The 14,347-nt window shown below is 41.6% G+C and overlaps 1 protein-coding gene across 7 annotated transcripts in view; it reads left to right on the forward strand.

Annotated features, from left to right (window-relative positions):
• ADGRB3 (adhesion G protein-coupled receptor B3) overlaps nucleotides 1–14,347 on the forward strand; it is a 668,379-nt gene that overhangs the window by 165,183 nt on the left and 488,849 nt on the right. The gene's annotated exons all lie outside the window — the stretch shown is intronic.

The raw sequence follows: 14,347 nt of genomic DNA on the forward strand, positions 1-14,347 counted from the left end.
CAAGCAGTTAAGGGAACTGTCAGTTCCCGGTCATCTAGGGTCACGAATGGTGATGTAGTTTTTGGATGGTGTTATCGGACTGAGGTGAATCAGTTCTAGTAGGTAGTGAAGAAAGCTGGTTTATGTGATGGTGAATGTGGTGCAGATAATTATGTGCTTTCCTTTCCGTACTCCAAATTTGCCACATTTTTAAAATGATGATGTGCCTGTTTGCAATGTGCAACAACATTAGAGAAATGAGTGGCAGCAGTGGAACTGACTTAGCATGCTTTGTCCCCAGTGAGTGGCTAATGGGAAAACATTACGAGATGTAAACTCTCTGGAGATAACTTCTTCCCAGGCAAACGTTCCGAAGCTTCTGCACCTTTCTCTGCCTTTGCCTTTTTCTTTCTTTTTTATTTATTTAGAATTGCTTGTATACTTTCAGACATGTCTTCTTAAAAGACAATTAGCTTCTAAACAAACCTCTTAATGAATCAAAGTGAGGAAAATCAAGTTCTCAGTGATGTGCCCACTGTAGAAAAAGGCAACTTTTTAAAAATGGTGATTCACTTTATGTAACTAGGGGAGAGCAACTGGCCCTATCCATCCCCAGCACAGCACCAGTCCTGCAGTGGCTGTTGCTGGTGTCTCTCTTATGTTTCTTTTTTAGATTGTGAGCCCTTTGGGGACAGGGAACCATTTTATTTATTTATTTGTATCTGTATACATTGATACATCTGCGATGCATTGCACTTATTGACACTTCAGTTCTCTTCACTAAAGACCCTTTACTGCACAAAAAAAAAATTGTAGAAAGTTGGTATAAATCAATTTAAAAGATTTCAGCTTACACACCATCATCAGTTTCCAGAAAAAGACCTCTTTTTTCCCCTAGCTGTTAATTCTTCTGCTAGATAACACTCTGTTCTGTGACTGGCAGAGAGATAAATAGAGAAGAGGGAGGGAGGGGGAGAGAGGGGAGTCATCTGACTTTTCTCACAGGCTAATGAATCTTATAGCATCAGCCAATATTTCTTGCATTGACATCTGGTTTTAACTTTTCTATAAATAATGCTTCCTTTATTTTCATTTTTTAAATTCCTTTCAATCCCCCAAATAGCTATATTAATAAGCACTATTTTGTCTTTGAGCTTTTTTCTCATATGCATTGACCTTTGTTCTCTGTGCATTATGCCTCATATCCGCTAGATGTTCTCTATATCTATCTTTCAGCGGTCTACCAGATTCTCCTATATAAAATGGTGCATTATGCCTCATATCCGCTAGATGTTCTCTATATCTATCTTTCAGCGGTCTACCAGATTCTCCTATATAAAAACCTAAACATTGGTTTTTATATATTGCACCTTGCTTTCCACAATTTCCTTCCCCCTGTTCACAAATTTCACAGTTACATCTCCTATCATGCAATCTGAAGTTAACTAATTGTTGTTTTCATGTTACTGGTGCTTTGCAAACCATATTCACTTTAATTCCTTGAGGCGAGTCTCATGACCAGTGAGACCCACCGGAGGGGGTTCTGTAGGGAGAGCGGGCTTAGCCTGCTCTTCTTGCAGACGACCAAGGCAGGAGCCTGGGCGGCTGGATTGGCCACCCACAGGCCGCATGGCCCCCAGAAGTTCCTGCTTGCAGCCTCCTGGCCTGGGGGGTCTCCTCGTGTGTTGGCATGGAGCCACGCTGCGGCAATACACAATCAGGAAGCCTGGGTTAGCAGAGCACTTGCTCCGCTAACCTGGGCTAAGGGGAGGGCTACTTTGGCGGGCTAGCCGCCAGGGAACCACCAGGCTTGCCTGCGAGCCCGCTGGTTCTCACAATGACTGGAAAGCGGGCTAAGCTCCCTTAGCCCACTTTCCAGTGATCATGAGAATACCCTCCTTGTCTTTTCAAGATTCTTTGGGTTTGCCATGTAAATCTATCCATAATAAAATACATTTTTAGTACAGGCAAACCCTTAATGAATCTAGCTTTTCTTCAACTCTTTGAAACAGGCAATTCATACCCATTCTTTCTGATTAGGCTTTCTGCTTTCTGATTAGGTTTTCTGCAAAAGATTCCTTTTGTTCAACTGTGGAGACATCCACTGCCCTCTTTGTCACATTTTCCAGAGTTTGCATTTTCACTGTTTTGGAGTGTGCTGACTGATTCTTTAATAAACTGTCCTTTTTGGCTGATTTTTTAATACCATTTGGTCTCTAAATGATAGTTGCTTATTTTCATTTCCATATCTAGAAAAGGAAGCCAGCTCTCCTCATTTGGTTTTTCCCTCATGAGACTTATACTCCCTCCCTTATTCCATTTTTCCCCTTTTACACAGATTTATATCTCTGTAAACCGCTTTGGGGACTTTCGTTGAAAAGCGTTATATAAATATTTGTCATATTTGTGTTTCATCGCTGCTAATTTTTTTCTTCTAACAATTAGAAGGTGGATTTTCTCTTCTCTGGATTTCTAAATATTTATGGATTTTCATTTCATACTACTTGGGGTGGTTAATTGTTATGTTTGGATGAAAAGAAATCAAATACCGGAATCTTGCAACATCCTGATCTTGATCCTGAACTTATTGACATTCTAAATTTGTTTGTTGTTTCCCTTTTGTGGTGTGTTTCTTTTGCTTTGCAGACTGAAACTGTGATTTTGTTGTTGTTGCTTCCTTGAAGTACAGTGCCCTTCTCTGCCCCGTGTTGCATCACCATATTTAATGAATGGTTAGTGACAATGCCAGGTTGAACTTCTTTTTAACTGACAACAGTACCTGATCCACTCAGCTTTCTAATGTTTGTTTGTTGGCTTGCTTGTGTGCACAGTGAGGCTTTTGCTTTCTTTGTCAAATGGAAGCTCCCCCGTGGTGCACTGGAAAAACAACAAGCTTCTAGTCATAGCTAGGAGTGATAACAGGATTGAGACTAGAGTTGCTGCAAATAATTGCACATTGTAGATTCGAATGTAAAACAACATTTTCAGGTAGGTGTCCACGATATGTGGTATGTTTAAGAGTAATATCAATCTTTCCCCCCCTGAACAATCAAAGAAAACAAAAGGATGGAAGCTATGCTATGATGTGCATGCACACCAGTGGTAAATTGTAAGAAATGAGTTCATCTCAGGTTGAATGATGGGGGATGGAGGGAAGGTGCATCTTACTTTTGGTGATTCTCCCCAATCACTGCTGCATATGGTTTTGCTAACAACTATTTTGCTAGCATTGAAAAGAAACAGGAGATGATTGTGGATTTTATTAAGGGTCCCCTACCTTTCTCCCCATAATTCAAGCTTTCCGTAGGGTCTGAGATGTGCTTCGCAGAGGAGAGCATGATGTGGCTATTAAAGCCAATTTCACGCCAGAACATGCAGCTGTTTCCTCCGATGGATTTATACCGCTTAGCAATGTGCATCCCAGTGGGATACACCATTTGGCTTTAAGTCAATAGGCACATGTTTATGTGCTGGCCCCTACTGGCACTGCTTCTTTAAGCATCTTTTAAAACATGAATGCATGAGGATGATTGAGTTCCGGAAGGAGGTGCAGATCACTGAATGAATATCAACCGATAACAAAGGCAAGCATGTGGGCGGGTGGGAAAATATCCACACAAATAAAGGAGTGGGTTATACAGATCTTTGGCTGATGCCCACATCTGGGCCAGAGGAGCGGTTGCCTTGCACTGGTGTGGTTTAGGAGCTGTGCTAGGGACAAAGAGTGGGGACACAATGTCCAAACAAGCCGGGCTGTGTGACTGGGGCTCAAGTGGAGCAGGTGACAAAGTGGAGCCAAGATTGTTAGCAGTGGAACGGCAAGAAGATGAAGGTGAGGCAAGAGGAATTATTATTGCTATTATTATTTCATTTTATATCCTGCTCTTCTTCCAAGGAGCCTAAAGCGGTGTACTACATTCTTAGGTTTCTCCTCACAACAACCCTGTGAAGTAGGTTAGGCTGAGAGAGAAGTGACTGGCCCAGAGTCACCCAGCAAGTCTCATGGCTGAATGGGGATTTGAACTCAGGTCTCCCCAGTCCTAGTCCAGCACTCTAACCACTACACCATGCTGGCACTTGAAGTGGGGGCAGGATGGCAAAGAGATGCAAGAGTGGGAAACCGTTGGAGGGTGCCTGCATGAAGGCAGAAGAACGGAAGGAGCAGGCCAGGCAAACTCTTGCTCAGACAAGCTGCAAGACTGCATCTAGCAAGAGTCCACGAAATCAATCATAGAATCATAGACTAGTGCAGAATTAAGTGGACATAGGAAGCTGCCTTATTCTGAGCCAGACCGTTGGTCCATCTAGCTCAGTGCTGTCCACACTGACTGGCAGCGACACTCTCAGGTTTCAGGCAGGCGTCTTTCCCAGCCCTACCTGGAGATGCCAGGAAGTGAACCTGGGGCCTTCTGCATGCAGGCATGATGCTCTTCCACTGAGCTATGGCCCCAAGCCTGAAGGAGAATATCTTACAGTGCTTGCATGCAGTCACCCATCCCGTGCTCTTCAAGGTGGACCCTGCTTAGCAATAAATAATTCATGCTTGCTACCACAAGACTGGCTCTACTCCGTAAGGTCACTTCTCATCACATAGAAACTGTGGTTTTGTTAATGCAGCCTAAAACTGCATTAAAAATTTTGTGTAGCTGAACCACACTGCTGCCTCACATTCAGCTTGTGACTGACTGCGATCTTGAAATCTTTTTCACACGTGTTACTGCCCAGCTAAATCTCTCCTATCCTGTACTTCTGCATTTGGTTTTTGCTTAAGTGCAGGATTTTGCATTTGTCTCTGCTGAATTTCATTTTGTTACTTTCAGCCCAGTTTCCCTTCTGCCAAAGTCAGTTTAAATGTTTCCTTTTCCTTTTCCCTGAGTAGAGAACTTTGCATTTCAATTTTATTTTGTCAATTTGAGTCCAGGTTTCTATCAAGCTAGCTGTTCCTCCCAGTTTTGTGTCATCCACCCCTTCCTCTAAATCAATGACAAAAATGTTGAAAAGTATCGGGTCCAGGAGCGAGCTCTGTGGCACTCCACTCTTTAAGTACTTTCCCAACTAGTTATGAATCCACCTAACAGTATCATCATCTAAACCACATTTGACCAGTTTGCTAATTAAATTATCATGGGGAATTTTGTCAGATGTCTTGCTGGTATCAAGATAAATTATATCCACAGCATTCCCACACCCACACTAAGCTAGGAATCTGACCAAAAAGAAAGAGTTTAGTCTAGCTGGGTTTGTTCTTAACAGATCAATGCTGATTGATCATGGCATTGTTATCAAGATAGTTCTGGACTGACTGCTTTCTCATCTATCCTAGTGTCTTCCTTGATACTAACTGGCTACTCTGCAGTTTTTCAACTTCCCCATTTTGAAACTGAAACATGATTAGTCAATTTCCAGTCTTGTGACTCCTCACCTGTTCTCCAGGATTTGAACACGTTTAAGGTAGAGATGTTTTCCTGGTGCATTTTTAGTTACGATCCTGGCTCCTTGCCTTTCATGCTGCTTTTGTGAGGTTAATCACAGCTTCCCATTTGGGTGGAGATAGCAAAATAGAAGTTGAGCTATATCACGTTCTCTTTAAATCCATTAACAGTTCACCATCTTTAGTTATAGTGAGCAGGTGTATCGTTTATTTCCTTTTCTTCATTCTTCAAAATGTACCTGGAAAAAAACCCCTTTTTGTTTCTCTTCACATCCCTCACAGCCTCCGCTTGTTTTGAGCTGTAGCTTTCCTAACACCATCCTTGCAGACTTGTTCGTTTTGGTCCTTGGTGACCAGCTGGCCTTCTTTCCATTCCTTATGTGTCTCCTTTTTTAATTTTTATTTTATTTTATATATTTTGAGCTCATCACTAAACTTTGTGTGCAGCCACATTGACTTTTTTAGATGTCTCCCATTTTTCTTTCTCTTTGGAATTGTTTGTAACTGCATATTTAGTAATTCCTTCTTCAAGAAACTCTTGTGCTTCTTTCCCATTAGTTTATGCAGCCTCAGAATTCTGTCTTGTGGTTCTCTGAGCATATTAAAGTTAGTATTCCTGAAATCCAGTGTACATTTTGGTTATGTTCATCTTTAGTTTTCCATGAGATCAATAACTCCAGCATTACACTTTTCCCCAAAGCTCTGACAACTTTGACTTAATTAACCAACTCTTACTTTTTAGGGTAGGAATAGGATCAAGTCAAGAATAGATTATTCCCTTGCTCCACCTGAAAAAGAAAGTTGTTAGCAAGGCATGACAGGCTCCTGCTGAGACAAACCTGTAGCTTAGCAAAACAAATAGAATCTACATAGGCCTCTTAAGGACAGGGGTAGCAATTCAAGCCCTTGGATGGGATTGTACTTTTGAACTCTTTCTCCCACCTTGCAATAAGGGAAGTAGCTTCTGATGCAGCCTGGAGAAGCTGCTTTATTTTTTGAAAACAAAATTGTCCACTATGAGTGCAAATAGTCCTGCCTGGTTATCTGCGTAAAGATACCCATTACTGCAAAGTGCTGCAAGTTTTCATAAAGTTTCTTACCAATTTGTCCCCCTTATATCTATATTTTAGTTACCTTTTTCCTACCTCTTTTATGTCCCAACCCCCGTAAGAATTGTAGTGTTGCTGACTTTTGCAATAAATTACAGGTAGACCAATATTTTATTCCACATAGAATGACAGCTCAAAGCTTTTGTTGTTCAGAATAAAATTAATTCCAGTTGGTAATGCACCATGTCTATTTTTCAGTCCAAATCACATAGTAAGGATGACATTTTATAATGTCCAGAAGTGACACTAACAAACACACTGGAGAACCTGTCACATTGCTGAAACAAATGTCTAAGTGGTAAGGCTTTATTTTGTCATAGGTGGCTCTGATCCAGGCCCTGTAGATGGCATTTCTAAGTTGACAGAGTTGGCCTACTATTTCCTGTTTATAAACCATCTATTAGCAATGTTTTCCCCTCCCCGGCAATTTCCCCATTTATTTAACAAACATTTTAATGCAACACCTTTTCAGTGTAGTCAGCTTTCAAAAAGAGGTGATCATTATTGCCTATCTGTTATATAACTTCTCACATCTACCCATTCCATGATCTTGCACTATGATTCCCTAGCTCAAACTACCCATCACAGTTTTCCATGAGTTTATTTTGCAACTTTGTTCAATACCTGATTCTTTGTTTAGTGCTTTTTGAACATGCAAATATTCTTTTGAGTGATAACCTTTATAAATAAGTAGCAAGAATGGTTACGTAGGTATTAGTGCTATGCCTTCGTTCCAAAATGGTGGTTGTGAATGTCGCAAAGAAAGGGCTGATTTCCATCAATGCTTATTTGTGTGCCACCTTTTTTTGGCCTAGGTTGCAGTCTGCTGGGTCAGTAATTTGTGTAAGGGCTCCACCTCAAGTCTAGATCATTGTTAGATATATCATTACTCAACTAACTCTTAGAAGGTTTGCAGCGACATGTTTAACAGTGATTTGGGTCCATAGTGAAATGCTCATATGATCCATTCACCACTAGTGGGCTGCAATTTACATTTAATTAGCCATGGATATTAATTTTGATGAAATGGGGTGCTTGGGAAACCAGAAAGGAATAATAACCAATAAGCTTTTTTCATAATTAGGTGGCAAACTGGTCACCACTTATACTGGTGATGTCCTCTTGTCTTAATATAATTCATTCCGCTAATACGTTGCGGTTGGCTTTAATGGGACCACAGTAGTGCAAGCACTCACTGAATTGCTCACTTATATTAATAAAGCAAAGCAAAATGACTCATCTAAGGTGACTGCTTAGTGCTCCGAGCAATTAAGATTCAATCACACAGTTTATTTATTTAGTAAAATACTGCTTTCTTTACTCTATTAATCAGTCTGAGTACCAGGTTCTACTATGGGAAGCTATATCTATTGCTCCACTGCTTGCTCACTAGCCCTCTTACACCTCCCAGTTTCTAAAGCCTTCTAGGCTGAACTTTTCATAGCTGGTACTTCCCTGGAGGTGATCATCATTTGGGAAGTGTGTATGCTCCAAATTATTCATGTTTCACTACAAGGAATGTATGACGGCAAGGCAGTGAGTGGTGGAGAGGCTGCCGATCCAGTTTGTGCATTCTAAAAAGACAGCTTGTTTCTTCTGGCACATTTTATTGTAAATGTTTCTAGAAGGCATGGACAGGAAAGAAAGTCAAAGTCACAAGGGTCAGAATCCATTGCAAGTCATTTGCAATTAGGGTTTAGAAGTGTCAACTGACAAGGACACAAAATGGTCTGGCCATTTTACACACACACACACACACACACACACACACACACACACACACACACGTTGTTTAATGGAAAAGTAAGGGGGAGGCCATGTTTTTCCCTCTAACATGTTTTAAATTACAGACCTTCCTAAAACCACTGGGCCCCATCCCAGCTCTGCCCCAACACCAGATTCCAGAAATTTTAATTTCAAGATTTGACAGCCTTAGAAAGTACTTGATTTTCATGTCATAGGGACATAGGAATCTGCCATATACTGAGTCAGACCATTGGTCCATCAGTATTGTCTTCATAGACAGACAGCAGCTTCTTCAAGGTTGCAGGCAGGAATCTCTCTCAGCGCTATCTTGGAGATGCCAGGGAGGGAACTTGGAACCACCTGCTCTTCCCTGAGCAGCTCAATCTCCTAAGGGGAATATCTTACAGTGATCACACTTCTAATCTCCCATTCATATGCAACCGGGGTGGACCCTTCTTAGTTAAGGGGACAAGTCATGCTTGCTACCACAAGACCAACTCTCCTCTCGTCAACGTTTGGTGAACTCCCTTATTTTAAAAAGTTGTGAAATAATATATGAATTTAGTTTCATTTCATTTCCTCTGGTACTTTTTGTATGAGCAATCATTTTGATGACTAGTTTCAGAACATGGATGTGCACAGTGCCAGGTAGTATCAAGTCAAGTCAGGTTTTATTTGCTAGAAACCGTTGCTAATCGCAAACATGGGGGAAAGAAAGGCATTTTATACACAATTCAGGTGACAGGATACTGTTTAAAATGAACATCACATTATAGTTTATTGTAGACAAGCCAGCACAACGTAGCATACTTTGCGAGACAAGTTTATGTCTAATTCTTTGGGTTACTTGGGCAAACATAGCAACCTTAATGCATTAAATATTTATTACCATCAGATACCAGATCAACAATTTTCTCATCATTGTTAAGGAATAATGTTGTCAAGAATTTCCTTCAGTATCCTTTTTCCTGAGAAGAGGAATATAAAGAACAAGATAGTGTGGAAAGAGATGGAAAGAGTGTATCATACTCCCTGCACCGCATGCAATTTTGTTAAACATAATGGCATGCTTTTGTAGTTTCGTAATGCTCAGGTCTAAACATAGGTGAGAAAGTAATGTGGGGATTGTAGCATGACTTTTTAAGAAAATTGACACCGTCAGTGCTGGCTCTAAATTTTTGTGGGGCTCTTGGGCAAGATGTCCTCTCCTTCAGTGAGCCCTCATTCTTCTCACTGTCATTACTTACCAGCTGCTCGTTTGCCAGGAAAAGAGTTGGTGAGTGAGCAGACAGCAGAAGCTGCCATTGCTGCTCTCTTGCTCATCCTTTTGGGGCTAGAGGATGGGTGAGCAAACAGGCGTCAGCCGTGAGGAGCAGGAGCAACAGAACTGATGGGGCTCCCTTCCGTGGGCCTTGGCAGGTGGCCACCATGCCCAACCCCTGGACATCTTATTTGCACTTCAAATCTTCTATTTGATTGTGGGGGAAATCTGCAAAGGACAATGAGGTGCTTTGTACCTTGGAAAACGAATGAGGAGAGTGCTGTGCAGTCATTCTTATGGCCTGCCTTCATCCATGCATTCAAACCAATTAGGAAACCCAGTGGGCTCCTTCTGGTTGCAATGCTTCATGGTTTTTCTGATGCAATTGCAAAAATCTGTGGACAATCATCATATTCCTCAACCATCTCACATACAAAAAATGACACCATGAGGATGCACCTAAGATAAGACCGATGGATGGCAAGATTCTGTAGGTGAGTCATCAAACACAGCTGACACTTGCAAGTGTGCCACAGTACTTTTAGAAAGCTGTATGAGAAGCTGCCCAGAAGGAGATGGCAATCCAAGACAGCCAGCCAGAGATTGGTACCCTAACATGTTCATAGGAACACAGGGATTTGGGTCTGGATTGCACAGGCCTCACTGCCCACAAATGGAATCCCTCTCTTCTGAAAGTGATCAGTAAACATTTGTCCATTGAATAAACATTTCTTGTCTTAAGATGCATCGAGGCACTTCCCACGACACGTGCGAAGGGCCTGTGGGGATTCTGTGAGGAGAGTGGGCTTAGCCTGCTCTCCCCGCAGACAAGCAGCTGGTACTTGTAGCTGGGTAGCCGAATCGGCCCCCACAACTGCCAGCTCCATCACAGAGACAGCAGGGGCTGCAGGGATCAGCGGCTGCACGGCCCCCAGAAGTCCCAGGATGCCCCGCACGAATGGGCATTTGTCCCAGGATGCGCCGCAGGATGCCCCCGAGCTGCTTGCAGCCTCCCGGTTGGGGGTCTCCTCATGTGTCGCCACAAGCCGTGGCAACACACGATCAAAACAGTGAAGTTAACAGAGTGCTCAATTCGTTAACCTCATTTAAGGGGAGGATGGTTTAGGCGGGTTAGCCGCCTTGGGAGCACCGGGCTCGCCTGCAAGCCCGGTGGTTCCCACGATCCCTGGAAAGTGGGCTAAGCTCTATTAGCTCACTTCCCAGGGATCGTGGGAATAGCTCCATCTCGTGTTTCTTTGCTTCTTGCTACATTTTTTGTAGTCTCCAAGCTGGAAGAAAAGTGTACCTGAAAATCTAATAATTATAGCTCCTCCAAGGAGGAATGAAGTCCTGGTTCTTGCCCTGAAATTAGCCATATTCAGATATGCTGTAAGGTGTAGCATCCATGGGAACACACCATGCTCCGCTCCCATGCTGACATGCTGCTTAGATTTGCTCCCACCCTATGAGTACAGCATTTGTCTGCAGAGGCGGATGCTGCACTTGTGAAGAGAGCCTCCCCGTAATAAGAAACCCTGCTAATAAAGGGAGCCTTTTAAAGAAGCCCGTGTACAACTGCTCATGTGCAAAATTTAACAACTGCCGAATAATTTTACTCTCTGCAAAGCTGAAACATTTTAAATTCAAAGAATTCATGTCCCTGAGATATGAATATAAAGATTCACTGGAACACATTAGAAAGTAAATCCTTAAAGCATAACATGTTTTTATTCTGGTTATTTTGTTTATGCAAGTTCTTGCCTAACTAATATCAAATATATCTTTACGAGAGCAAGATGGGTAATAGAAAGTCCTATGAAAGGGTTTTCTGTTTGTATGTTTGTTTTCTTGTTTTCTGCTAGAGAATAACCATATTTGAAATGTTGATAATAAGTGTCTGCAATCGCACAGATGGCTGCTAAATTGAATTTACTTGATAGATTGCTGGTTTTCTTTGTATAATCAAGTATTTGATCAAAGATGCAAAAAAGATAATATACATTACAGTTTTGATGTTTGATATACAGAAAGGACTTTCAACTGCACTTCAAAAAATCCACATTAACTACAAAAATTAGCAGCGAAGAGTGTTGGGGTTTCTAGCATGGAAATTTGGAAAGCATGTTTAGCATTCGTTCAAAAGCTTCAAAGGCTAATTTTAAAAGTTTAGCGTATGGTGATACAGGGAACTGCAGAGCAGCAAGGACAAAAAGTAAACAACATCTGCATAGCAAAAGCAAATTGACAGCTCAATTCATAAATATTGCAAATGAGGTGAAACTTGTGTGTTAGTTTTATGGGACGAAAAAAGAATTATGTTTGTTTTATCTTAATTCTTCCTTCTTCTGTTTTGGTGAACAATGGCACAGTGTACTTTTATTGATGTGAACCTTGTAAATACTTTGGAAAGCAAGCTAATCTCAAGTACTGTGGCGCACATGCATCACGTTTATCAGTATGTGTTCTTCAGACTCTGTGAAGAGCACCCAAAGGAACATTGCATATTTTGCACGACATGCTCACATCTGTGATCGTATTGGATCGATCACAGTTATTGATCTGTTTGGTCTATTTCTATTATACGAACAGTTAATAGAAAACCCCTGCCTTTGGCAAACAGATACTGACCATAGAATCTGGTATTACCTTGTTTGGGCAAGTGGTTGGTATCATGTGTACTGAGATAGATGACACATGTATGGAGGCTTAGAGTTTCCTTCTGAGGACTGCTGGAATTACGAGTGACTTTTCAGACACAGCCTCAGAGGCACGGGAACTTGGGAGTTTATCCTTCCTTCTGTGCTTTTTAACATATATATTATTTATCACGGTTGTTGCTATCTGGTAAGTGCACCTTGGTTTTTGAAAAACACATGTTTATTTTTGACCTCCTTGAGCTTTTTCAGATGGTGTTTTTACTGTGACTTTAATTTGGGAGGGTGGATGTGCGTTCACATATAGGCCAGATTTACCCTGAAGTCCATGCAATATTTCAGAGACCACTTCACACATGAATCGGGTTTTTCCCCTCTGTATTGGAAACTAGACTGATTTATGTCTGGGCTAAAAAATTCCTCTTTTTGCATCTGAGTATCCATTATGCCCCAGACTCTCAGTAAAGCCTTGCAGTAAGCCCACAATAAAGTCTGCTGTCTGAAAAGCCGCCTGTCCTTGCCTGTCTGTGATATTCTCTGTGTTCTATACTGCTGATACTTCTTCCAGTTCTTCCTTCCAGAGCTGCAAATCTGATGGAAGAGAGGGACAATACTGTACTCTGAATTGCGCAAGGTGATCTCCAGAGATATGCCTCTCTAAATAAACACTCAACTTCGGAAGGCCGGGGGGGGGGTGGCCATGCACCAGAGGGGGATGGTGGGGGCACTACCCAGTGCATTCCTGTTCCCCTATACCTGCATGCACAATACCTGGGCACAGTAGCATCTTTATAGAGCTCATATTGGATTTGCCTCTCTAGCCAGTAGGCAGATTTCGGGCCACACTGAGAGTTGGAGAACTTGGAAGCTTGCTCATGATTTTGTGACTTTTGAGTTGGTCCTAATAAAGGAATAACCATACTGTGGTTTTAGAATTTTTTTATAATGGGCTAACACGGCTATTTACAATTTGTGTATGAGAATACCAAATTCACCTGCGCAGGAGAGGAATCTTAAAACTGGAGGGAAATGACTGACCACCTGAAGATGGGATTTACATTTAGGAAGTCACATGCTGTTGAATGGGGTAGTAATAATACCCCAAAGAGGAAAACTACCTTTCAGTATTCCTAATTCACTTCCTAAAATTAATCTTCAGCTTTGCTAATATAAAGACGATCATGCTTGGTTTTTCTTTTATTCTCTTCTTTGCAAGGGATCCATATGTTCCATTAAATGCTGAAGACAACACTGAGTCTACTAGCTGCTATACTTTCAAAAAACAAACAGATTAAACAAAAAGAGAGGGAAGAATAGTAATTATTGGTTGTTGTCTGGTTCCAGTAGCTCTCAGTGCAACCTGAATTCTGTCTACAACCTAGCAGAGGCTAATCAAATTAAGTCTATATTAACTCCCCCTGCTCTCTATCTTGTTACAAAGTTCAGATCTCTGCGGCTTTAAAATTGTGTCCTATATTCCTGCCACAAGCCCATGTTTGGTTCACCATGCAGCCTGAAGAGGAGTTCTGGAGGATCTGAAAGCTTGATCATGACTTTGTGACATCTTGGTTGGCCATATTGCTATACAGTCTTCTTCTTCTAGTGGATCAACACAGCAGCTTACCATATTTGCTTGCTGGAATTGAAATCATAAAATTTTATTCATTTTCATCCTACCCTTCCTCCAAAGCAGGGTTTCTTAACCTTGGGCCCCCAGATGTTGTTGGACTACAACTCCCAGAATCCTCAGCTGCAATGGCTTTTGCTTGGAGATTCTGGGAGTTGTAGTCCAACAACATATGGGAGCCCAAGGTTAAGAAACCCTGCTCCAAAGGACTCAAGGTAGTGTACATGGTCTTTCTCTCCACTTTATCCTCATAACCTATGAGAGAGGTTATGGGGGTTGGGGAGAGAGAGTGAGTTGTCCAAGGTCACCCAATAAGCTTTGCAGCTAAATAGGGATTTGAACTTAGGTCTTCCCAATTTAGGTCCAGCACTCTTACCACTATACTACCCTGGTGCAATAGGTGTGATAGAGGCAAAGTTAAGCAATCTTAAATCCTCTGGATTTCAGTGGATGATTTAAGCATCTAGTTAAATATTTCCTATTGCAATAAATGAAACTTATGTGTTTAACTTTGCCTGGCTCATATTCTAGGGCTTTTGC

Source organism: Hemicordylus capensis, chromosome 1 (assembly GCF_027244095.1).
Source record: "Hemicordylus capensis ecotype Gifberg chromosome 1, rHemCap1.1.pri, whole genome shotgun sequence".
Classification (NCBI taxonomy): domain Eukaryota; kingdom Metazoa; phylum Chordata; class Lepidosauria; order Squamata; family Cordylidae; genus Hemicordylus; species Hemicordylus capensis.